Here is a 26,348-nt window from a genome sequence, read left to right on the forward strand (position 1 = left end):
ACCTATATGAGTCAGACTGCTGGTCATAGTCTATGGGACTTGGGTAATCCCTAAATACTCATGAAAGGCACTGAAGTGTGACTTATATGCTTCTAAACAGCGGGGATGCCCTTTTGCAGCCTAGTATCAGCAAAGGATTTGAGTGAATCTCACTTCGCACAAAACTGTCAATTCAAGGCTTAGTCCATTGTTTAGTTGTGAATGGGTGAAATTCTTATTCTAGATGGATGTTCAACTTAACAGTCTCTATCAAAACACTGGTATATCAAAGGATTGTGATTCTGATACTTCATCATTACAAACCCTAGAGTTTGGTGGGGATTGTTGGATCTTTTATGGGCTTGGCCCATTTATTGAATAAACTCTATGGTGTGTAATGGTGGAGAATACCAGTAGTACCATATTGGAAGTCCAAGGGTCTTTTGGCTTGACTTATATGGTGGGAATTATTCCACTTAATTTGAGAAGTCAAGAAACGGTCAAGGGTGTGCCACACGCGCGCGCGCACCGTTGCCGCCGCCGGCCGGGCCAGGCTCGGGCGGGGCGTGGTGTGGCGAGGCAGGCAGGCAGGCGGCGAGCGGGCGTGGTGTGGTTGTGTTAATTTTTTAGCATTCATTAACCGTGGGAGTTTCAACTCTAGGTTAAACCTTTCACCTGCCTGTCTCTTCGTCAGCTGCATCCCTTGTCCTTCAGCTGCCCGTCTCTTGGCGTGCCGCATGCGACCCTTCTCCTTCAGCTTCCCTCTGCGAGAGGATAAGTAGGGGAGAACCCCTGTCACTTGGTACACGAGAGCAGAATCATTTCAGAATCACAGTCTAGCTGCAAGTGAGGGTATTTCCATCTCGTGACTCTGAGCGCATAGAGAAGCGAGAGGGCAGGTGCCTCCGAAGCCCTTGCCGTTCGAGACCTTGCATGGGGGATTGGCAATTAGGTTTTTGGGGAGCGTCTACGCGACTTCCCAACGTCCATCTTGGTCTTCATCATTGGTTCCTGGCGTCTTCATCACGTACGGATGACAAGAGAAGCTGGACAAGGATCTGGATCCTCGGAGCGCATGGCAGGGTATGATCAATACAACTTCTTACTGTTTTACGTCCTGCAGATTATACATGTTGTCTATCTCTACTGTTTCGTATGTAGCCGTAGATTTAGCCATAATGTCTGTTCATACTATTAAAATACCATACTTGTTTGTTTTAATTTTACAGTCATGCTGTTTATGTTGCTATCTGTTTATTTTCAATTGTTCAGTTAGTTTATATGCTTATCATATTTATATGATTTATATGATTCATATGCTTTGTGTTCTCATGTTCCATATTGTTATGGATATATTTGAGATCACGATTTCTATGATTAATTACATTTTATATGTCATCATCATTGTCGAGGACCATAATTAGGGGTACCCTCAAGGCTCCTAATTCTCAGCTGGTAACCCCCATCAGCATAAAGCTGCAAAGGCCTGATGGGTGTGATTAAGTCAGGGATCGGTCCATTCGAGGGACTCGATCACACCTCGCCCGAGCCTAGCCTCGGACAAGGGCAGCTGACCCCAGAGGATCTCCGCCTCGCCCGAGGCCCCCCTCCAGCGGCGAACATATTTCCGGCTCGCCCGAGGCCCTGTCTTCGCCAAGAAGCAACCCTGACCAAATCGCCGCGCCGACCGACCAAATCGCAGGAGCATTTAATGCAAAGGTGGCCTGACACCTTTATCCTGACGCGCGCCCTTCAGCCGACAGGGCCGAAGTGACCGCCGTCACTTCACCGCTCCACTGACCGGCCTCATAGAAAGACAGCGCCGCCTGCGCCGCTCCGACTGCGGTGCCACTTGACAGAGTAAGGCTGATAGGCAGTCAGGCCCGGCCGCAGGCACCATAGGAAGCTCCGCTCCGCCCGACCCAGGGCTCGGACTCGGGCTAAGCCCCGGAAGACGGCGAACTCCGCTCCGCCCGACCCAGGGCTCGGACTCGGGCTAAGCCCCGGAAGACGGTGAACTCCACTCCGCCCGACCCAGGGCTCGGACTCGGGCTAAGCCCCGGAAGACGGCGAACTCCGCTCCGCCCGACCCAGGGCTCGGACTTGGGCTCAGCCCCAGAAGACGACGAACTCCGCTTCGCCCGACCCCAGGGCTCGGACTCCGCCCTGGCCTCAGCCGACGGTCTCCGCCTCGCCCGACCCCGGGGGCTCGGACTCGACCTCGGCCACGGAAGATAGACTCGACCTCGGCTTCGGAGGAGCCTCCACATCGCCCAACCTAGGGCGCAGACCAGCCACGTCAACAGGAGGCGCCATCATCACCCTACCCCAAGCTGACTCGGGCCACGGGGAACAAGACCGGCGTCCCATCTGGCTCGCTCCGCCAGATAGGCAATGATGGCGCCCCGCATACTCTGTGACGACGGCGGCTCTCAGCCCCCTTACGGAAGCGAGAGGACGTCAGCAAGGACCCGACAGCTCCGACAGCTGTCCCTCCGCCAGGCTCCAGCGCTCCTCCGACGGCCACGACATCACACCAACTGGGTGCCAAAATCTCTCCGGCCGCCATGATGGCGTGTACTTAGGGCGCTAGCTCTCCTCCGCTAGACACGTAGCACTCTGCTACACCCCCCATTGTACACCTGGATCCTCTCCTTACGCCTATAAAAGGAAGGACCAGGGCCCTCTTAGAGAAGGTTGGCCGCGCGGGGACGAGGACGAGACAGGCGCTCGCGTGAGGCCGCTCGCTCCCTCTCCCGCGTGGACGCTTGTAACCCCCTACTACAAGCGCACCCGACCTGGGCGCGGGAAGAACACGAAGGCCGTGGGATTTCCACCTCTCTCACGCCCATCTCCGGCCACCTCACTTCCCCCCTTCGCGCTCGGCCTCGTGCCGACCCATCTGGGCTGGGGCACGCGGCGACATTTCACTCGTCGGCTTAGGGACCCCCCGGTCTCGAAACGCCGACAGTTGGCGTGCCAGGTAGGGGTCTGCTGCGTGTTGACGAACAGCTTCCCGTCAAGCTCCAGATGGGCAGTCTCCAGCAACCTCTCCGACCCGGGACGGTGCTCCCTTTCGGGAGCCTTGAGTTCCTGTCCCTCGACGGCAGCTACGACATGATACTCCTTCCACCGCCGGGCGACAGCGACAATGGCGGCCGACAGCCCGCCCGCCGGCGGCGGAACCGACGACGTCTTCCCCACGTGATGGAAGAACAACCTTCAAGCTCGCCCCGTCCTCTTCCCCGCCGATGGAGGAGGGGGCGGGGCAACCAAGACCAAGCAGGAGGCAGTGCCTCGTCGGCTGTCGAGCGAGTCGACAGTGCCAGCACCCCAACGGGGGGCGTGCCGGGCATCGACCTCACGCTTGAGACGAAGACGAGCGCTGTCTCCCCGCGACACACCAATCCCGAGCAAACGGACGACGCCAGCACGCTCGCGGAAGGCTTGCTGGGTGTCACCCTCGTACCTGAGACGACGGTGCAGTCAGTCCCCGACGTGACTTCATCACCGCCCGTCGACCAAGAGGTACCGACCGATTCCCATCCCACGCCTTTCGGATTCAACCTCGACCCGCCTAGCGGCTTCGCTTTGGCGGACGCTCTCGTAGAGGCGAGTCCGAACCCTCTGGGGTTTCGTATGCGGTCACCTTGGGACCGGCTGACGGACGTCTCGACCTACGGGCCCTCTGGGTCCGAGGAAGACGACGAGCCCAGCTTCTGTTGGGATTTCTACGGACTTGGCAACCCCAGTGCCATGCGGGACTTCATGACCGCGTGCGACTACTGCCTTTCCGACTGTTCCGACGGTAGCCGTAGCCTCGGCGACGAGGACTGCGACCCAAGCCGCGAATGTTTCCACGTCGATCTAGGGGGTCCCTCCGAAGGCAACCATCTCGGCATGCCGGAGGACGGTGATCTCCCTAGGCCAGCGCCTCGCGTTGACATCCCACGGGAGCTAGCTGTGGTCCCCATTCAGGCGGGGGGCCATGACCCACAACTCGAGCAAATCCGCGGGGTGCAGGCCAGGCTCGACGAGGGAGCAGGAGCGCTTGAGCAGATCCGCCGGGACGTCGGGCAGGCATGGGCGGGCCAACCTCCGGCCGGAGAAATGCGTCATCTACCCCAGGGCTTCCAGCACCGCATCGCCGACGATGTCAGGGTCAGGCCGCCACCCGCATCCAGTGGGGTCGGCCAGAACCTGGCTGCAGCAGCAATGCTCCTCCGCGCGATGCCGGAGCCATCAACCACCGAGGGGCGGCGAATCCAGGGAGAGCTCAAGAATCTCCTGGAAGGCGCCGCGGTCCGGCGGGCCGAGAGCTCCGCCTCCCGAAGGCAGGGGTACCCCTCGGAACATCATGCCGCGACTTCCCGATTCATGCGAGAAGCCTCAGTCTACACAGGGCGCACGCGCAACATAGCGCCTGCGGCCCCGGGTCGCCTCGGCAACGAGCACCATCACCGTGATCGTCGGGCCCACCTCGACGAGAGGGTGCGCCGAGGCTACCACCCCAGGCGTGGGGGACGCTACGACAGCGGGGAGGATCGGAGTCCCTCGCCCGAACCACCCGGTCCGTAGGCCTTCAGCCGGGCCATACGACGGGCGCCATTCCCGACCCGGTTCCGACCCCCGACTACTATCACAAAGTACTCGAGGGAGACGAGACCGGAACTGTGGCTCGCGGACTACCGTCTGGCCTACCAACTGGGTGGAACGGACGATGACAATCTCATCATCCGCAACCTCCCCCTGTTCCTCTCCGACACCGCTCGCGCCTGGTTGGAGCACCTGCCTCCGGGGCAGATCTCCAACTGGGACGACCTAGTCCAAGCTTTCGCCGGCAATTTCCAGGGCACGTACGTGCGCCCCGGGAATTCCTGGGACCTCTGAAGCTGCCGACAGCAGCCGGGAGAGTCTCTCCGGGACTACATCCGGCGATTCTCGAAGCAGCGCACCGAGCTGCCCAACATCACCGACTCGGATGTCATCGGCGCGTTTCTCACCGGCACCACCTGCCGCGACCTGGTGAGCAAGCTGGGTCTCAAGACCCCCACCAGGGCGAGCGAGCTGATGGACATCGCCACCAAGTTTGCCTCCGGCCAGGAGGCGGTCGAGGCTATCTTCCGGAAGGACAAGCAACCCCAGGGCCGCCCATCGGAAGATGCCCCCGAGGCGTCAACTCAGCGCGGCGCCAAGAAGAAGGGCAAGAAGAAGTCGCAAGCGAAACGCGACGCCGCCGACGCGGACCTTGTCGCCGCCGCCGAGTACAAGAACCCTCGGAAACCCCCCGGAGGTGCCAACCTCTTCGACAAGATGCTCAAGGAGCCGTGCCCCTACCACCAAGGGCCCGTCAAGCACACCCTTGAGGAGTGCGTCATGCTTCGGCGCCACTTCCACAGGGCCGGGCCACACGCGGAGGGTGGCAGGGCCCGCGACAACGACAAGAAGGAAGATCACCAGGCAGGAGAGTTCCCCGAGGTCGACTGCTTCATGATCTACGGTGGGCAAGCGGCGAACGCCTCGGCTCGGCACCGCAAGCAAGAGCACCAGGAGGTCTGTTCGGTGAAGGTGGCGGCGCCAATCTACCTAGACTGGTCCGACAAGCCCATCACCTTTGACCAAGCCGACCACCCCGACCATGTGCCGAGCCCGGGGAAATACCCGCTCGTCGTCGACCCCGTCATCGGCGACGTCAGGCTCACCAAGGTCCTCATGGACGGAGGTAGCAGCCTCAACATCATCTACGCCGAGACCCTCGGGCTTCTGCGTATCGATCTGTCCTCGGTCCGGGCGGGCGGTGCGCCTTTCCATGGGATCATCCCCGGGAAGCGCGTCCAGCCCCTCGGACAACTCGATCTTCCCGTCTGCTTCGGAACACCCTCCAACTTCCGAAGGGAGACCCTGATGTTCGAGGTGGTCGGGTTCCGAGGAACCTACCACGCGATACTGGGGAGGCCATGCTACGCGAAGTTCATGGTCGTCCCCAACTACACCTACCTCAAGCTCAAGATGCCGGGCCCCAACGGGGTCATCACCGTCGGCCCCACGTACAAACACGCGTTCGAATGTGACGTGGAGTGCGTGGAGTACGCCGAGGCCCTCGCCGAGTCCGAGGCCCTCATCGCCGACCTGGAGAGCCTCTCTAAGGAGGTGCCAGACATGAAGCGTCATGCCGGCAACTTCGAGCCAGCGGAGACGGTTAAGTCTGTCCCCCTCGACCCTAGCAGCGACGCCTCCAAGCAGATCCGGATCGGCTCCGAGCTCGATCCCAAATAGGAAGCAGTGCTCGTCAACTTTCTCCGCGCGAACGTCGACGTCTTCGCGTGGAGTCCCTTGGACATGCCCGGCATACCGAGGGATGTCGCCGAGCACTCGCTGGATATCCGAGCCGGAGCCTGACCCGTCAAGCAGCCTCTGCGCCGATTCGACGAAGAAAAGCGCAGAGCTATAGGCAAGGAGATCCACAAGCTAATGGCGGCAGGGTTCATCAAAGAGGTATTCCATCCCGAATGGCTTGCCAACCCTGTGCTTGTGAGAAAGAAAGGAGGGAAATGGCGGATGTGTGTAGACTACACTAGTCTAAACAAAGCATGTTCGAAGGTTCCCTACCCTCTGCCTCGCATCGATCAAATCGTGGATTCCACTGCTGGGTGCGAAACCCTGTCTTTCCTCGATGCCTACTCAGGGTACCACCAAATCAGGATGAAGGAGTCCGACCAGCTCGCGACTTCTTTCATCACGCCCTTCGGCATGTACTGCTATGTCACCATGTCGTTCGGCTTGAGGAATGCGGGTGCGACGTACCAGCGGTGCATGAACCATGTGTTCGGCCAACACATTGGCCGGACGATCGAGGCCTACGTCGATGACATCGTAGTCAAGACGAGGAAAGCCTCCGACCTCCTTTCCGACCTTGAAGTGACATTCCGATGTCTCAAGGCGAAAGGCGTCAAGCTCAATCCCGAAAAGTGTGTCTTCGGGGTGCCCCGAGGCATGCTCTTGGGGTTCATCGTCTCCGAGCGGGGCATCGAAGCCAACCAGGAAAAGATCGCAGCCATCACCAGCATGGGGCCCATCAAGGACTTGAAAGGCGTACAGAGGTTCATGGGATGTCTTGCGGCTCTGAGCCGCTTCATCTCACGCCTCAGCGAAAGAGGCCTGCCTCTGTACCGCCTCTTAAGGAAGGCCGAGTGCTTCACTTGGACCCCTGAGGCCGAGGAAGCCCTCGGGAACCTGAAGGCGCTCCTCACGAATGCGCCCATCTTGGTGCCCCCCGCTGCCAGAGAAGCCCTCTTGATCTACGTCGCCGCGACCACCCAGGTGGTTAGCGCCGCGATTGTGGTTGAGAGACGAGAAGAGGGACATGCATTGCCCGTCCAGAGGCCAGTCTACTTCATCAGCGAGGTACTGTCCGAGACCAAGATCCGCTACCCACAAGTTCAGAAGCTGCTGTACGCGGTGATCCTGACGCGGCGGAAGTTGCGACACTACTTCGAGTCTCATCCGGTAACTGTGGTGTCATCCTTCCCCTGGGGGAGATCATCTAGAGCCGAGAGGCCTCGGGTAGGATTGCAAAGTGGGCGGTGGAAGTCATGGGCGAAACAATCTCGTTCGCCCCTCGGAAGGCCATCAAGTCCCAGGTCTTGGCGGACTTCGTAGCTGAATGGGTCGACACCCAGCTCCCAACAGCTCCGATCCAGCCGGAGCTCTGGACCATGTTCTTCGACGGGTCGCTGATGAAGACAGGAGCCGGCGCAGGCCTACTCTTCATCTCGCCCCTCGGGAAGCACCTGCGCTATGTGCTACGCCTCCATTTCCCGGCGTCCAACAATGTGGCCGAGTATGAGGCTCTGGTCAACGGGTTGCGGATTGCCATCGAGCTAGGGGTCCGACGCCTCGACGCTCGCGGTGACTCGCAGCTCGTCATCGACCAAGTCATGAAGAACTCCCACTGCCGCGACCCGAAGATGGAGGCCTATTGCGATGAGGTTCGGCGCCTGGAAGACAAGTTCTACGGGCTCGAGCTCAACCACATCGCCCGGCGCTACAACGAGACTGCGGACGAGCTGGCTAAAATAGCCTCGGGGCGAACAGCGGTTCCCCCGGACGTCTTCTCCCGAGACCTGCATCAACCCTCCGTCAAGATCGACGACACGCCCGAGCCCGAGGCGCCCTCAGCCCAGCCTGAGGTACCCTCGGCTCAGTCCGAGGCACCCTCGGCTCGGCCCGAGGCTCCCTCGGTTCAGCCCGAGGTACCCTCGGCCCCCGAGCGCGAGACGCTGCACGTCGAGGGGGAGCAAAGCGGGGTCACGCCTGATCAAAACTGGCAGACCCCGTACCTGCAATATCTCCACCGAGGAGAGCTACCCCTCGACCGAGCCGAAGCTCGGCGGTTGGCGCGGCGCGCCAAGTCGTTCGTCTTGCTGGGAGATGGGAAGGAGCTCTACCACCGCAGCCCCTCAGGCATCCTCCAGCGATGCATCTCCATCACCGAAGGTCAGGAACTCCTCCGAGAGATACACTCGGGGGCTTGCGGCCATCACGCAGCACCTCGAGCCCTTGTCGGAAATGCTTTCCGACAAGGTTTCTACTGGCCGACGGCGGTGGCCGACGCCACTAGAATTGTCTGCACCTGCGAAGGGTGTCAGTTCTACGCAAGGCAGACCCACCTGCCCGCTCAGGCTCTGCAGACGATACCCATCACCTGTCCTTTTGCTGTGTGGGGTCTGGACCTTGTTGGCCCCTTGCAGAAGGCACCCGGGGGCTACACGCAACTGTTGGTCGCCATCGACAAATTCTCCAAGTGGATCGAGGTCCGACCCCTAAACAGCATCAGGTCCGAGCAGGCGGTGGCGTTCTTCACCAACATCATCCATCGTTTCGGGGTCCCGAACTCCATCATCACCGACAACGGCACCCAGTTCACCGGCAGAAAGTTCCTGGACTTCTGCGAGGATCACCACATCCGGGTGGACTGGGCCGCCGTGGCTCATCCCATGACGAATGGGCAAGTAGAGCGTGCCAACGGCATGATTCTACAAGGACTCAAGCCTCGGATTTACAACGACCTCAACAAGTTCGGAAGGCGATGGATGAAGGAACTCCCCTCGGTGGTCTGGAGCCTAAGGACAACACCGAGCCGAGCCACGGGCTTCACGCCGTTCTTTCTAGTCTATGGGGCCGAGGCCATCTTGCCAACAGACCTGGAATACGGTTCCCCGAGGACGAGGGCCTATGCCGACCAAAGCAACCAAGCTAGTCGAGAAGACTCGCTGGACCAGCTAGAAGAGGCTCGGGACAAGGCCTTACTACACTCGGCGCGGTACCAGCAGTCCATGCGACGCTACCACGCCCGAGGGGTCCGGTCCTGAGACCTCCAGGTGGGCGACCTGGTGCTTCGGCTGCGACAAGACGCCCGAGGTCGACGCGAGCTCACGCCCCCCTGGGAGGGGACGTTCGTCATCGCCAAAGTTCTGAAGCCCGGAACGTACAAGCTGGCCAATAGTCAAGGCGAGGTCTACAGCAACGCTTGGAACATCCAACAGCTACGTCGCTTCTACCCTTAAGATGTTTTCAAGTCGTTCATATACCTCGCTCCCACGCAAAGTTTAGTCGTCAAGGAAGGGTCAGCCTTGCCTCGGCAAAGCCCGACCCTCCCTCGGGGGCTAAAAGGGGGGAACCCCCTCTACGTCGAAATTTTCCTCGAAAAAAGATCTTTTCTGCCAGAATGTCTTTCGTGCTTTTCGACTACTTCGAAAGTGGATCCTGAGAACGACGGAGTACACGTAAGCAGCCAAGGCTGACAGAGCCGAGGGACTCCTACGCCTCCGGGATACGGATACCTCACTCATCACCTTCTGCGATAAGTAACTCACGTTCGGATGAGTGATTCCGCAGACCGAACAAGTCTTCACGTTCGAAAGCCCTTCTGCCGGAGTGATTCTTCGAGCCTTCTCGACTGCGTCGGTGACAGAGCCCCATGGACGGGCAAGAGTGCGCATAAGCAGCAAGGCTGACCGAGCCGAGGGACTCCTACGCCTCCGGGATATGGATACCTCACTCGTCACCTTCCATGAGAAGCAACTCTCGCTTGCACAAACAATTCTGTTACCAACAAAAAAGTCCGGATACTCGAAACAAGAGGAAAAGAGACGCAGCTTTACAACACGGCGAGGGTGTGTTTTGGCCTCGGCGGCCGCAGAAAACACGCGCTACAAATCCGATCCTGCAGGCTCGGATCCGGACAATTGAGGGAGCCGCAGCTCCCTCGGCGTCAACAACACCTTCGGCGAGGTCCGACCTAGCCCCGGACGGTGACACGGTCCAAGGGTCTCCGCTCTGAAGGACAACGTCATCACCAAGCCCGGGCCATCACCGCCAGGGTCTTCTCCGAGAATCCGGCCTGAGCAGGCGGCTCGGCCGGTCACCCCGGGGCCTCGGCCAGCTGTCCTCCGAGGACATCAGCCCGACTCGCAGCCTCGGCAGGTCAATTCCGGTGTCGGTCCCGCTAACGGACGACCCGACCAGGCTCCGGTCGACCAGGTCTTGTTTTCGAGCCAACTCTGCCTCTATTCGCGCTGACACCGCTACCCCTAGCCTCGTCTCATCGAAGAGCGGCCGAGGGGTTCCTTTAACTGAGCAAGAGGAGCCTCGGGCAACAAGGCTGACCGAGCCGAGGGACTCCTACGCCTCCGGGATACGGATACCTCACTCGTCACCTTTACACGGGGCTACTCACGCTTGGTGAAGCGGTTCAGACAACCAACAGGCGAGTCTTAGTGCTCGAAAATGAGGAAAAAATACATACATGTTCAGGCCTCGACAGCCACAATGAACAAAAACACTGCCATTCGAAGTGCCATTATAGACGGAACTCCGGTTCCACCTCCGCAGGTATGAACAACCCTACTCGATGGTGGGGGGGGGGGCTGTGGAGCAACAGAAGACCGACGAACGGCGCGCCGTCGCCCGCTCTGGCAGCGGCGACGACGACGACTTCTGCTCCAGGGGGGCCGAACAGCGACAGCGATGACCTCAGGGCGGATGCTGCTGCCAGGAGGCCCCCGCCCATGCCCAAACTCGTGAGGCAAGGACGGGCAGAAGGCCGTAGAGTTGGAGGTCGGTCCGTGGGCGGCCCTGGCTATCTCGTCGGCGGAAGAACCTCTTCCAGCTGCCATGGCGGAAGCCGGCGCCTAGAGCGGCTCCGAAGCCACTCGGGTCCGAGATCCAGGCACGCGGCAGCTGCCAGCGCCACGGACGACAACCGCCCTTCCCCCCGATCACTGAGGGAAGGATCGGGCCACCGCCCACGCAGGGGCCGACCCCAACTCGGCACACTCCCCTCCCCAGCCCTGGTGATGAAAATCCTTGAGGCTGAGGGAGGGGCAGAGGCCGCGGCCCGGTTTGCTTTCCCCCGCCATCAAACTGGAGGTCACCATCTTGGGTGACCGCCGGCGGAGGGGTGCAGCCGGGCCAACTGATGAAAATCCTTGAAGCCGAACGATGGCTGAAAGGTACCAACTCCCGCGGAGTTGCGTTCCTCCAACGGCAAGGCGGAAAGACTGCGGGCATCCCCCATCCGGGGGCTTGGAAGGTGGAAAGGCACGATGCATAAGGGAGCGCGAAGACATGGTCGCCCTTCAAGGGGGTCACCCTCCTTTTAAAGGCGACTCTCCCTACTTGCGTCCCCAGCCGTCGGGGGCTGAGTCTTCTCCAACACGCTCCAAGGTCCTCCCCCTACGGCGCGGGGACTGGGTCCCACACGTCATGCAAGCCAGCCCAGAGCAGAAGAAGCCAAACCACCACGCGCGGTGCATGCAACCGCCCAGCGGTTACAAGCGGCTCTCCACTTTTGCCCAGACCAAGCGGGCGAAAGGGCGGGCAGCCATGCAGGCGGCATGCAACCGCGCCAGGTGGGCGCACTTCTCCGACTTCCAACACGCCCAGCATGGAGGCCCAGGCCCATGCGTCATGCAACCGGCGCGCCGGATGCTTCGTGCAAGCAACTGCACCGCCACTCGCGCCACTACCGCGCCTCCTCGACTGCGGAACCAATACCGCGACTCGAGGCGACCCAGCGCACGACCCAGCAGCGCCAGCCTGGCGCGACGGTCAATGCGGCCAAAAATGGGCCGGCAGTAATGGCAGTGGCAGGCGGGCAAGAGCAGCGGTCACGTCGTCAGCCAAGCTTACGTCCCATCCGGGGACAGCGAGAGAACCCTCTCTCACGGCGTGAAGACGACGCGCCCGTGTTCCGTTCCTCGAACGGCTCGCGCATGCGCAACGGCTGCCCCGCGAACCGCACGCCCCATCGCATTAACTCCGCGGCGGGAAAGGCGACGCCTCTGGCAGGGGAAGCGAGCGACGCTTCGCCTTCGCAATAATGACCGCGTAAAAAAAAGGTACGCCGCGTCATTTCATTTTTAAATCCTTTTCCTTTTTTCCTCTTTCTCTCTCTTACAACAGGGACCGGGAAAGGGGATACCTCGAAAAGGATCCTTCTCCGTGAAGGAACCAGGCTCCGAGCCTCCCTACTGATCAGAGGTTCGAAGGCTGGCCCCTCGGAAGGGTTCGACAGCCGCCTCAGATCGCGTGGGCTCTACACCCACTACTAGTCAGAGGTTCGAAGGCCGGCCCCTCGGGCTACTCGGGCTCCGCGCCCACTACTGATCAGGGGTTCGAAGGCTGGCCCCCGAAGGGTTCACAACCGCCTCAAACACAGAGCGAGGGATGACCATGGGTACGTTCGATACATAACCAAGGCTCGGGCTGCGCTCCCAAGGTACCCTAGGACATTTCCGAGACCAGCGGGAACGATCTTGTAACGGAATCCCATCGGAGGGAGGCATCGAGCCCTCGGACCCCGTCGACAGGGGACCGGGTCCGGCAGATCACCCGCAGGTACTTTTGGGCGCGCCTCTGGGTCTCTAGCCGACCCCTAGCGAATGGGGCACGGACGTCCGCTCGGATTACACGCCTGCAGCTCACCGGAGACACCATGTTCGGCGCCCACCGAGGGCAACATGGCGCTTTCCCCCCTCCTCCTTGCGGAAAGGCGACGCAGGGGCGTATGTAAAAAAGTCAAGTCTGTCCCTGATCGCCCTCTCGCCCTGTGTAGAGGCTCGGGGGCTGCTCTCGCAAACCCGGCTCCGGCCAAACCGTTGACAGCGTCAACATACCAGCCCGAGAACTTGGGACCCGACCGTACACCCGGGCTACGGCCAGCTCGCATGAGGGAACGACCAGACCAGCCGAAGCATTACGCGAGGCATTAAGACCTCGGAGGAGTCAAACCACTCCTCCGAGGCCTCGGGGGCTACACCCAGCAGGTGCGCTCGCGCGCACCCACCGGAACAAAACGCAACCGAGAAAGGCTGGTCCCCTTGCAAAAAAGTGCGACGAAAGCCTCCAAGCGAGTGCTAACACTCCCTTCGAGGCTCGGGGGCTACTGTCGGGGACCATAATTAGGGGTACCCTCAAGGCTCCTAATTCTCAGCTAGTAACCCCCATCAGCATAAAGCTGCAAAGGCCTGATGGGTGCGATTAAGTCAGGGATCGGTCCATTCGAGGGACTCGATCATGCCTCGCCCGAGCCTAGCCTCGGACAAGGGCAGCCGACCCCGGAGGATCTCCACCTCACCCGAGGCCCCCCTCCAGCGGCGAACATATTTCCGGCTCGCCCGAGGCCCTGTCTTCGCCAAGAAGCAACCCTGACCAAATCACCGCGCCGACCGACCAAATCGCAGGAGCATTTAATGCAAAGGTGGCCTGACACCTTTATCCTGACGCGCGCCCTTCAGCCGACAGGGCCGAAGTGACCGCCGTCACTTCGCCGCTCCACTGACCGGCCTGACAGAAAGACAGCGCCGCCTGCGCCGCTCCGACTGCGGTGCCACTTGACAGAGTAAGGCTGACAGGCAGTCAGGCCCGGCCGCAGGCACCATAGGAAGCTCCGCTCCGCCCGACCCAGGGCTTGGACTCGGGCTAAGTCCCGGAAGACGACGAACTCCGCTCCGCCCGACCCTAGGCTCGGACTCGGGCTAAGCCCCGGAAGACGGCGAACTCCGCTCCGCCCGACCTAGGGCTCGGACTCGGGCTCAGCCCCAGAAGACGACGAACTCCGCTCCGCCCGACCCAGGGCTCGGACTTGGGCTCAGCCCCAGAAGACGACGAACTCCGCTTCGCCCGACCCCAGGGCTCGGACTCCGCCCTGGCCTCAGCCGACGGTCTCCGCCTCGCCCGACCCCGGGGGCTCGAACTCGACCTCGGCCACGGAAGACAGACTCGACCTCGGCTTCAGAGGAGCCTCCACATCGCCCAACCTAGGGCGCAGACCAGCCACGTCAACAGGAGGCGCCATCATCACCCTACCCCAAGCTGACTCGGGCCACAGGGAACAAGACCGGCGTCCCATCTGGCTCGCTCCGCCAGATAGGCAATGATGGCGCCCCGCATACTCTGTGACGACGGTGGCTCTCAGCCCCCTTACGGAAGCGAGAGGACGTCAGCAAGGACTCGACAGCTCCGACAGCTGTCCCTCCGCCAGGCTCCAGCGCTCCTCCGACGGCCACGACATCACACCAACTGGGTGCCAAAATCTCTCCGGCCGCCACGATGGCGTGTACTTAGGGCGCTAGCTCTCCTCCGCTAGACACGTAGCACTCTGCTACACCCCCATTGTACACCTGGATCCTCTCCTTACGCCTGTAAAAGGAAGGACCAGGGCCCTCTTAGAGAAGGTTGGCCGCGCGGGGACGAGGACGAGACAGGCGCTCGTGTGAGGCCGCTCGCTCCCTCTCCCGCGTGGACGCTTGTAACCCCCTACTGCAAGCGCACCTGACCTGGGCGCGGGACGAACACGAAGGCCGCGGGATTTCCACCTCTCTCACGCCCATCTCCGGCCACCTCACTTCCCCCCTTCGCGCTCGGCCTCGCGCCGACCCATCTGGGCTGGGGCACGTGGCGACATTTGACTCGTCGGCTTAGGGACCCCCCGGTCTCGAAACGCCGACAATCATAATGTTAATTTATGGAATTAAAATGATATGGAAAATGCCTATAATTCTAACAGGGCTCACCCGCGCCATGTGGCAGTGGAGGAAGGAGCCCTGTTCGTTCAGGATCTTGGGGAGGGAGGCGTCCATGGGAGGTGCTCGGCTGGGTGATGGGGCGCTTGGCGCTGAACACGCAGGAGGGTGGTCGTCGGCAAGGGGGCTTCAGCAGGGGGAGCGCTCGGCCATGGGGGGGGGGCGAGTTCCTGCTCCTGCGTACCCAGCCAAAGGGGCGGAGCTTGAAGGCTCTAGCCAGAAGAGCACCCGTGTGCGCCCACCATGGGAGCCGAGGGGAGGGGCTCACGGATGGTAGAGGACTAGTGGCCGTAAGGTGCACAGGGAAGAAGAAGGTAGCCTGGGAGAAAATGGCTGAGAAAAAAGTGAGTGGCAGCTAGGCGGGTGTATAGATGGCCAATAAGCACGAGGCCCGCGAGTCCGGCACGAAGCCCGCTCTTTATGCCTGGCACGGCCCGATTCTATGTGGGCCCAGGCCGGCCCGGCACGAATAAGCGGGCCGGGCTCGGACAGGAAACTAGGCACGGTGGGCTAGCCCGACACGGCCCGTTTATCTTTAAGCCCGTTTTTTACACTAAAATGTGCTTACCGGCCCATATAGCCCGCTTTTTTCGTGCTAAACGAGCGGCCCGGCCCGTTTAGGCCCGCTGCGGGTCGGGCTCAGATAGGAAATTGACCTCGCATGCTTAGACGGCTCGGTTCGGTTTTCTAACCGTGCCTCGCGGCCCGGGCGGCCTGTTTCGCCATCTCTAGGCGGGTGGGTGAAAATGTTGAGATCTCATCTCTACTACTGAGGGTAAAGATGGCGTCCACCACCTTCACCATAGCTTCTCCCTCCCCGCTAATCTCGCCGCCACCATGCCGCGCACGCCCTCTCACTCGCGTCCACAACTAGCGTGCCCCCGCGACCCTGCCTCCCCCGTGTGTGCCCCCGCCTCTGCTCAATCCGCCCCCTCCCCGCACTCGCGCATGGAACCACCTAGGCTTCGCCCCCGTCCACCTTGGCCCCGACACCGTACACAGATCTGCGCCTCTCCTCGCCCTCGTGCACCCCCACCATCCCTGCCCTCGCCCCGCTCTCCATCTGCGGCCGCCCCACCATCCCCGCCCTCGCCCCGCTCTCCATCGATGGAAGGGCACCATTCCAGGGATTGCCCCGCTCTCCATCCGCGGCAGCCCCCACCATCCTCGCCCCTGCCATCCACAAGGCGACACCATGCCCTAGCTCCTCTCCGCTCCATGCCATCCTCGTCCTACGCCCTCCCACACACCCTGCTATCCTTGCCCTCCTTCGTGCAGGTCCTCGGCACCCCTTCCCCAGCCCTCGCCGTCCCCACATATTTGGATCTGGGATTCACTCGAGTTGCCTCGCCTCGCTGGGGACTCACCGCGGTAGTCAGGGAGCATGGTGGGCAGGAGGAGATGGAGTGGAGCAGAGGAGGAGGTGAAGCTCAACATCAACAACGTGTTCATGGCGCTCGAGTCCCTCAAGAAGAAGGGCAACAAGGGCAGGGCGGTCAGGCAGTCCTCCAGGAAGAAGCACAATGTAGGGCCCGTGCAGCAGCAGTAGCAGGAACCACCTCAGAAGGAGGTCTTCTAGGCTCTCGCACCGCTCACTACTGATGCCCTTTTTCGTGGCCTTCCCCACCAACGCCGATGACTCGCTCGACAACCCAGATCTGGGGTCCTTCCTCCTCAACCAAGCACCTGACATTGGGCGAGAGCGGCGACATCGTGCGTGCTTGAGTTCGCCGAGCGCGCCGCTAGGATGCTCGAGCGACGCAGTGAGGGTGGCGAGCTCGAGCTCGCCATGAGTCTCCACGTTGCTGCTGCCATCCACTACGGGCTCGGTCGCCACGCTGACGTCATCCCCGTCCTCGAGCGTGCTGTCACAGTTGTGACGCCGTAGCAAGAACTGTCTGCCAACAGCGAGGTGCAGCCTGCCGAGCCTGACTAGAGGGGTGGGAGTGGTCTCTCGCTGCCTTCTTGCGGCCAAACACTTGCAATTATTCTTTGGTTGAGGCAGTTTCTGAATGAACATGAAAAACATATAGAGAGAAATGTCAGAAGCTCTACATAGAAAAGATGGGGGTGGGAGATTGTATTAGAATTAGTAAGGGAGACCTGTGTGTTTGTTTGTTGGACTTGGTGCAAAAAAATTATAGAGGCAGAGCCAAACCGACTAATACCTTTCATACTACATACTTGATCAGAAAGATGAGGCAACATTATCTGTGACTAGGGATGTGACCCTTGAAAGGGAAATAGGGTAAAACCTTTTCCTAAATGATTTTGGTGGTTGAATTGCCCAACACAAACAATTGGACTAACTAGTTTGCTCTAGATTATAAGTTCTATAGGTGCCAAAGGTTCAACACAAACCAATAAAAAGATCCAAGTTAGGGTTCAAAAAGAAAGGATAAAAAAACCGAAGGCTGCCGTGGTCTGGCGCACCGGACAGTGTCCGGTGCACCAGGGTGGATCAACTCCAACTTGCCACCTTCGGGTTTCTGGAAATGCCACTCTGCTATAATTCACCGGACTGTCCGGTGTAGCACCGGACTGTCCAGTGTGCCATGCGGAGCAACGGCTATTGTGCCAACGGTCGTCTGCAAAAGTGAACAGTGAACATGAACAGTGCGCGGACACCGCGCATAGAGTCAGAACAGCGCCAGAAGGCACACCGGACAGTGAGTAGTGACTGTCCGGTGCACCACCGGACTGTCCGATGGCCTAGGCTGTCAGAGCTCCAACGGTTGAACCCTAACGGTTGGGTGACGTGGCTGGCGCATCGGACAGTGTCCGGTGGCGCACCGGACTGTCTGGTGCGCCCATCGACAGCAGCCCAACCCCAACGGTTGGTTTGGTGGTTGGGGCTATAAATACCCCCAACCACCACCACTTCAAGGTATCCAAGTTTTCAGTCATTGCATTCAATACAAGAGCTCTAGACTTCACTCCAAGACACAAACAAAAGATCAAATCCTCTCCCAAGTCCAAGATCACTCCAAACAATTAGTGACTAGTGAGAGAGAGATATTTGTGTTCATTTGAGTTCTTGTCGCTTGGATCACTTTTCTTCTTCCCCATTCTTGTTCTCAACACCTTTGTAATCGAAGCAAGAGACACCAAGTTGTGGTGGTCCTTGTGGGGTCTAAGTGACCCATTTGATTGAGGAGAAAAGCTCACTCGGTCTAGGTGACCGTTTGAGAGAGGGAAAGGGTTGAAAGAGACCCGGTCTTTGTGACCACCTCAACGGGGAGTAGGTTTGCAAGAACCGAACCTCGGTAAAACAAATCACCGTGTCATCCGCTTTCATTTTGTTTGTGATTTGTTTTCACCCTCTCTTTCATACTTGACTTTATTTCTAACGCTAACCCCGGCTTGTAGCTGTGCTTAAAGTTTATAAATTTCAGATTTGCCTATTCACCCCCCTCTAGGCGACTTTCAATTGGTATTAAAGCTGATACTTCATTAGAGTCTAACCACTCGAAGTGATGTCGGGAGATCATACCAAGAGGGAGATTGGACCGGTGACAAGTCCGCAAGCTCGGGAATAACACACTCGATGGAGTCCGGTCATAAGCACAAGGAGGAATCCTCTTCATCAAGACACAACAGAAAGGTGACAAGAAGACGAAGATGAAGAAGGTGGTCTACTACGAGAACGACTCTTAGTCACCTTCCACCTCCGGCTCTGAATCGGCATTCGCCACTTCTTAGTGCCATGAGCACAAGAATTATAGTAAGATGCCCCTCCGCTATCCTCACATTTCCAAACACACTCCATTACTTTCCGTCCCATAAGGCAAACCACCGGTTTTTTACGGTGAAGATTATTCTATGTGGAGTGATAAAATGAGGCATCACCTAACCTCACTCCACAAAAGCATATGGGATATTGTTGAGTATGGAGCGCAGGTACCGAAGGAAGGGGACAAGAACTATGATTCGGAGGAGGTTGACCAAATCTGGCACTTCAACTCCCAAGCCACTACTATACTCCTCGCCTCTCTAAGTCGAGAGGAGTATAATAAGGTGCAAGGGTTGAAGAGTGCCAAAGAGATTTGGGACGTGCTCAAGACCGTGCACGAAGCAGATGAGGTGACCAAGATCACCAAGCGAGAAACGATCGAGGGGGAGCTCGGTCGATTCATGCTCAACCAAGGGGAGGAGCCACAAGCCATGTACAACCGGCTCAAAACCTTGGTGAATCAAGTGTGCAACCTCAGGAGCACAAAATGGGATGACCATGAAATGGTCAAGGTTATTCTAAGATCACTTGTTTTTCTTAACCCTACACAAGTTCAATTAATTCGTGGTGATCCTAGATACAAGCTAATGTCTCCCGAGGAGGTTATAGGAAAGTTTGTGAGCTTTGAATTGATGATCAAAGGCTCCAAACAAATCATCGAGCGAGGCGCCACCTCCACACCCGAGGTGCAACCCGTTGCATTCAAAGCGACGGAGGAGAAGAAAGAAGAGTCTACGTTAAGTAGGCTCCCCATCGACGCCTTTAAGCTTGACAACGAGGAAATGGCGCTCATCATCAAGAGCTTTCGCCAAATCCTCAAGCAAAGGAGAGGGAAGGACTACAAGCCCTGCTCCAAGAAAGTTTGCTACAAGTGTGGTAAGCCCGGTCATTTTATTGCTAAATGTCAATTGTCTAGTGATAGTGACAGGGGCGACGACAAGAAGGGAAAGAGGAAGGAAAAGAAGAGATACTACAAGAAGAAGGGCGGCGATGCCCATGTGTGTCGGGAATGGGACTCCGATGAGAGCTCCACCGACTCCTCCTCCGACGAGGACGCCGCCAACATTGTCATCAACAAGGGTCTCCTCTTCCCAAACGTCGGCCACAAGTGCCTCATGGCAAAGGACGGCAAAAAGAAGAAGGTAAAATCTAGAGCTTCCACTAAATATGCAACATCTAGTGATGAGGCTAGCTCTAGTGATGATGAGGATGACTTGCTCACTCTTTTTGCCAACCTAAACATGCAACAAAAGGAAAAATTGAATGAATTAATTAGTGCTATTCATGAGAATGATGAACTCTTGGATAGCCAAGAGGACTTCCTTATTAAGGAAAACAAGAAGCATGTTAAGGTTAAAAATGCTTATGCTCAGGAGATAGAAAAATGTGAAAAATTGACTAGTGAGCTTAGTATTTGCCATGATACTATCTCCAACCTTAGAAATGAGAATGCAAAATTAATTGCTAAGGTTGAGAAGTTAATTGTTTGTGATGATTCTCTTGTCAACCTCAAAAATGTAATGCCAGTTTGATTTCTAAAATTGACAAGTTGAATGAATCACTTTCTAGCCTTAAGATTGAGAATGATAATTTAATTGCTAAGGCTAAGGATTTAAATGTTTGCAATGATTCTATTTCCAATCTTAGAAATGAGAATGCCATGTTACATGCTAAGATTGATGAATTAAATGCTTGCAAACCCTCTACATCTACTGTTAGCCATGTTTCCATTTGTACTAGATGTAGAGACTTTAATGTTGATGCTATCCATGATCACCTAGCTTTAATTAAACAACAAAATGATCACATAGCTTAACTTAGTGCTAAAATTAATGAGCATGAGATAGAAAATGAAAAAATTAAGTTTGCTAGAAGCATGCTCTATAGTGGGAGACGCCCTGGCATTAAGGATGGCATTGGCTTCCAACAGGGAGATAATGTCAAGCTTAATGCCCCCAAGAAATTGTCTAATTTTGTTAAGGGTAAGGCTCCCATGGCTCAGGATAACGAGGGCTATATTTTATATCCTGCTGGTTATCCCGAGCACAAAATTAGGAGAATTCATTCTAGGAAGTCTCATTCTGGCTCTCATCATGCTTTTATGTATAAGAATGAGACATCTTGATCTAGGCACTCTAAACATGCTAAAATGCCTAAAAAGAAAACTCCTATTGCATCAAATGAGCCAAATGTTTCATTTAAGACTTTTGATGCATCATATGTTTTAACTAACAAATCAGGCAAAGTAGTTGCCAAATATGTTGGGGGCAAACACAAGGGCTCCAAGATTTGTGTTTGGGTACCCAAGGTGCTTGTTTCTAATGCCAAAGGACCCAAGACCGTTTGGGTACCTAAGAACAAGGCCTAAACTTGTTTTGTAGGTTTATGCATTCAGGGGCTCAAGTTGGATCATTGATAGGAGGTGCACAAACCACATGCCTCCTATGAGAAAAACAAAGACCCCCAAAGAGCTATTACATTCGGGGATTGTTGGGGACTCGTTCTCAAATGCTATGAATTAAGAACAAGGCAACATAAAATGTTAAATGTTAATGCCCTTCGTCCAATGAAGCATTATTCCTTTAAGGATTAATGCACCTCGGACGAAGGTTTAAGACGATACAATTACGAAGGTTAAATCTTCGTAATCGAACTCTAATAGATTATATGAAGTAATATAAAATATGAAGCATTAAAGACAAATAAATTATGAATGAACAACATTACTTTCATATTATATCAACTTAATGCATTCAAGTATTAGATACAATTATACCTCTGCCTTGGCAAAGATTGATTCCAGAATGATGCGATTGCAATTACAGGAATGCGTGAACAGTAAAGGAATACTGTTCACTATTTATAGGCACGGGACACAGCCTGTGAGGAATTACAATTATGCCCCTCATAACGAGCTTGATCCGTGAAAAAAGTCTCTTAGGCTTCGGGAAGCCGAAGGTCCGAAAAACACCTTCCCTGAGCTCGTTGTCGAGAAACGATTCACTTTCCGAGCGCGTAGTGGTCCCACCCTGCAGAGTTACTATTTGGTCTCTGCGGTCCACCGTGCAGCGAGTGCAAGCAACTGTTCGCCTGGTGTAAAAATCCTGACGATTCACCTTCTTACCTGCAGCACTATATAAACAAACGGGTAGGTGTGAAGTTACCACAGCATTCATTGCTATTGTACTGTTTTGCTGCCAAAATTTTTAACCATAGCCGAAGCTTAACTCTCGCAATCAAACGAAGCTCCAGTTTAAAGCCTACTCCATCAGAAGAAAAAGTTTCGGAAGAAAAAGTTTTCAGTTCCAAAAAATTCAGAATTAAATGGCCAGAGTGCGCTCTACCGCTAGGGTTGAGCATGAGGGAGGCGAAGCTGAAGGATCGGAGACTGTTCCTATCTCCGAAGCGATGCAACGATCTGGGCTGGTGACTTCGGAAGCAATCCGTACTGCCGAGGCAGAGCAGACTGTTGCCGAGACAGAAGAAGTTGTTGCCGAAGCGAAAGAAGGAAATATTGAGGAAGCTGATCCCGACGATGATTATCATATTGCCGTGCCAAGCAAACCCAGCCACTTGGACTTCGGAAAGTCGACTGTCTCCAAAGCTAACCTCTCCAAGATGGTGAAGTCGGGTTATTTCAGTGAAAATGAGAAGAAGCTACTTCGCTTCGGGGGGGGGGAAGAAACTACCCCGAAGCCAGAAAAGGATGAAATAGTCATTTTCAAGAGCTTCCTAAAGGCTGGGTTGAGATTTCCCTTAGATAGGATGGTCTCTGATGTGCTGCAAAGATTTGGCATCTATTTTCACCAACTGACTCCCAACGCGATTGTCAGGCTCAGCGTCTATATCTAGGCTCTCCGAAGCCAGGCAGTGGAGCCATTTGCCGACAGCTTCTGTCGAGCTCATGAGCTGCATTACCAAACAAAAGCCAGAAAAGACGGATTGCATGAAAATTTTGGTTGCTATAACTTTGCTTATCGGAAAACCACGAAGTTTCCCATGATCAGCTACCGAAGCAAATGGCCGGTAGGCTGGAAATCAGAGTGATTTTATGTCAAAGTTGACGAAGATAAAGAGAAGCTGGTTCAGAGCCCTCTTGAACTAACCTTCGGAGAAACAAGACCCCGATGCAGAATGGAGGTAGAAGGTCCAACTTGGGCTGCACTGGGCGAATTCAAGATTATTGCAGAACATATTGGCACTAGAGATTTAGTGCAAGAATTCCTGGCCTTCAGGGTTTTTCCAACTATGAAAGAGTGGACAATGCCGAAGCTTAAAGGGGAAAAGAAAAAGGGGGAACTCGTTCGACTGCCCTACCATTATAATTTCAAGAAATACTTCAAAGTACCCTGCCAAGAATGGCTTGATACAATTGAAATAATGAGCAATGAAATTCTTGGGAATTACTCTAAGAAAGAGGACCAACTAATGACAGCGGCCTTCGGCACTCGGCCGAAACGAAGGCTAAACAGAGTACTTGATGCCATAGGATTTGAATATGCTGACTACGGTCGACTGGGCGGAGATGCTGGGGGCCCGAAGCGAAAAAGGATTGCTAGCACTACTGACGAAGAAGTCGTCAAGGCAGCAAAAAAGAAAAAGAAAGATTCTGATAATATTAGCGCTGAAGAGTTAAATCCTGAGCCAAAGGTGCCTATGGCAAAAAAGAGAAAAAGTGCATCCCCAGAGCCGGAAACACCGGTCCAAGAAGAAGAGACTCCTGCTTCTCCTTCTGCTATTGAAGTAGAAGAAATTATGAAGGTAATGACTAAACCTTTGCCTTTCAGGCTAAGTCCGCTGGCACTGGAACTGACGAAGTTTTTTCAGAAGGACAAGGCAGCTTCGGCAGTAGAAAGTCCTGCGAAGCCAAAAAGGCGGAGAATTATTCAAGTAACAGATGTGATCCACCAGACGCCGCCACCGGCAATGGTGTCAAAAATTGTTTTTGCTGAAACTGCCGAAGCCGAAGCTACTGAAATAAAAACTGCTGAAGCTGAATCCGGCGAAGCCGAAGCTACCGGGGCCGAAGCCGGGGCCACCGAAGAGTCGAACCTGGAAACCACTCTTGAAGTTATTGACAACATACTGCTGAAAATGGCTGAAGAGGAAGCTACCGTGGCTATAGTGAATACGGCAACTGAGAAGGGGAAAGAACAAATTGATGAAATTTCAGAAGAAGATTTTAACTTTCAAGATTTGCTCGGACAAGAATTAACGGACGCCGAAAAGGAGGAATTGAAAAAATATGCCATATCTTGCGGATACAAATCAGGGGCTATGCTTTTTGGTGGGGTCAACGAAGGGAAATTAAGATGCCTTCGTAACCGCACCGAAGCCAAAATTGTTAGGACCCTTTCCAAAAGCATTGGCTTGCCGAAGCTGGAAGCGGACTTATGCCGTTACCAACGACAACACATCGCCGGAAGTTTGCTTTATGCTAACTTCAAGGTAACGAATATTTTTTATTATTTTATTACTATTATTATTTAACTTTTTTAGGTCGTGTTCTGACGAAGATCATTTCAACAGAGCATATTATTGAGCAAAGTTCTGAAGATGCAACAAGATCTGGAGGACGAGAAAAACAAAACCGTCATTCAAGATTTGGCTGAAAAAGTTGAAAATCATGAAGCCAATCTGAAAAAGAAAGACTTCGCAATTCAAGATCTTGAAATTATGGTCAAAGAGCACGAAGGTGCACTAGAAAAGAAGGATTTCATTATTCAGACCATGGAGGGCTCTTTGGCTGAAGTCCAAACTGAAAATGACAAATTAAAGAATGAATTGCTCCGTCGATCAGAAAAATTCGAGCAAGAAAAGAAATATTTTGAAGAGAGCCTGAAGAATGAAGTGGATAAATACTCAAATTTGCATAAATCCTTTACAGAACTTCAGGAGAAATGCTTAAGCTTCGGCATCCGATGTGTGCAGCGGCTGAAGGACGTGTTTCACTCTGACGGAGCTAGTTCTTCGAAGTTTACACCTTCAGCTGAAAACTTGCCAAGAACATTAGAACATATCGAAGGCGAAGTTGATGCCCTTGACGAAGTTATTGGTGGGCACGCTGACTTCTGCGCCCTTGTAGCTTCTCGGGGCACAGCTGCTGCTTTTTTGAAGGCTGGCTGCACACATGGAAACATTGTGAACAAACCAAACTTCAGCTTGTCAGCTTCAGATTTGTTAGTGTCGGCGTTTCGAGACCGGGGGGTCCCTCGGGCCGACGAGTGAGTGTCGCCGCGTGCCCCAGCCCAGATGGGTCGAGCGCGTGGGCGAGCGCGAAGGGGGGAAGGAGCGAGGCGGCCGGAGACCGGCGTGAGAGAGGTGGGAATCCCGCGGCCTTCGTGTTCGTCCAGCGCCCAGGTCGGGTGCGCTTGCAGTAGGGGGTTACAAGCGTCCACGCGGGAGAGGGAAGCGAGCGGCCCCAAGAGAGCGCCTGTCCCGTCCTCGTCCCCGCGCGGCCAACCCTCTCTAAGAGGGCCCTGGTCCTTCCTTTTATTGGCGTAAGGAGAGGATCCAGGTGTACAATGGGGGTGTAGCGGAGTGCTACGTGTCTAGCGGGGGAGAGCTAGCGCCCTAAGTACATGCCGATGTGGCAGCCGAAGAGATTTTGGCACCCAGCTGGTGTGATGTCGTGGCCGTCGGAGGAGCGACGGAGCCTGGCGGAGGGACAGCTGTCGGAGCGGTTGGGTCCTTGCTGACGTCCTTCTGCTTCCGTAAGAGAGCTGAGAGCCGCCGTCGTCACAGAGCATGCGGGGCGCCATCATTGCCTATCTGGCGGAGCTAGCCAGATGGGACACCGGTCTTGTTCTCTGCGGCCCGAGTCAGCTCGGGGTAGGGTGATGATGGCGCTTCCTGTTGACGTGGTTGGCCTGCGCCCTATGTTGGGCGACATGGGGGTTCCTCCGAAGCCGAGGTCGAGTCTGGCTTCCATGGCCGAGGCCGAGTCCAAGCCCCTGGGTCGGGCGAGGCGGAGAACGTTCGGCAGAGGCCAGGGCGGAGTCCGAGCCCAGGGGTCGGGCGAAGCGGAGTTCGTCGTCTTCTGGGGCTGAGCCCGAGTCCGAGCCCTGGGTCGGGCGGAGCGGAGTTCGTCGTCTTCTGGGGCTGAGCCCGAGTCCGAGCCCTAGGGTCGGGCAGAGCGGAGTTCGCCATCTTCCGGGACTTAGCTCGAGTCCGAGCCCTAGGTCGGGCGGAGCGGAGTTCGCCGTCTTCCGGGACCTAGCCCGAGTCCGAGCCCTGGGTCGGGCGGAGCGGAGCTTCCTATGGTGCCTTTGGCAGGGCCTGACTGCCTGTCAGTCTCATTCTGTCAAGGGGCACTGCAGTCGGAGTGGCGCAGGCGGCGCTGTCCTTTTGTCAGGCCGGTCAGTGGAGCGGCGAAGTGACGGCGGTCATTTCGGCTCTGCCGGGGGGCGTGCATCAGGATAAAGGTGTCAGGCCACCTTTGCGTTAAATGCTCCTGCGATTCGGTCGGTCGGTGCGGCGATTCAGTCAGGGTTGCTTCTTAGCGAAGGCAGGGGGCGAGCCGGAGATGTGTCCGCCGTTGGAGGGGGGCC

The sequence above is a fragment of the Zea mays genome, chromosome 2 (genome assembly GCF_902167145.1).
Source record: "Zea mays cultivar B73 chromosome 2, Zm-B73-REFERENCE-NAM-5.0, whole genome shotgun sequence".
Lineage (NCBI taxonomy): Eukaryota > Viridiplantae > Streptophyta > Magnoliopsida > Poales > Poaceae > Zea > Zea mays.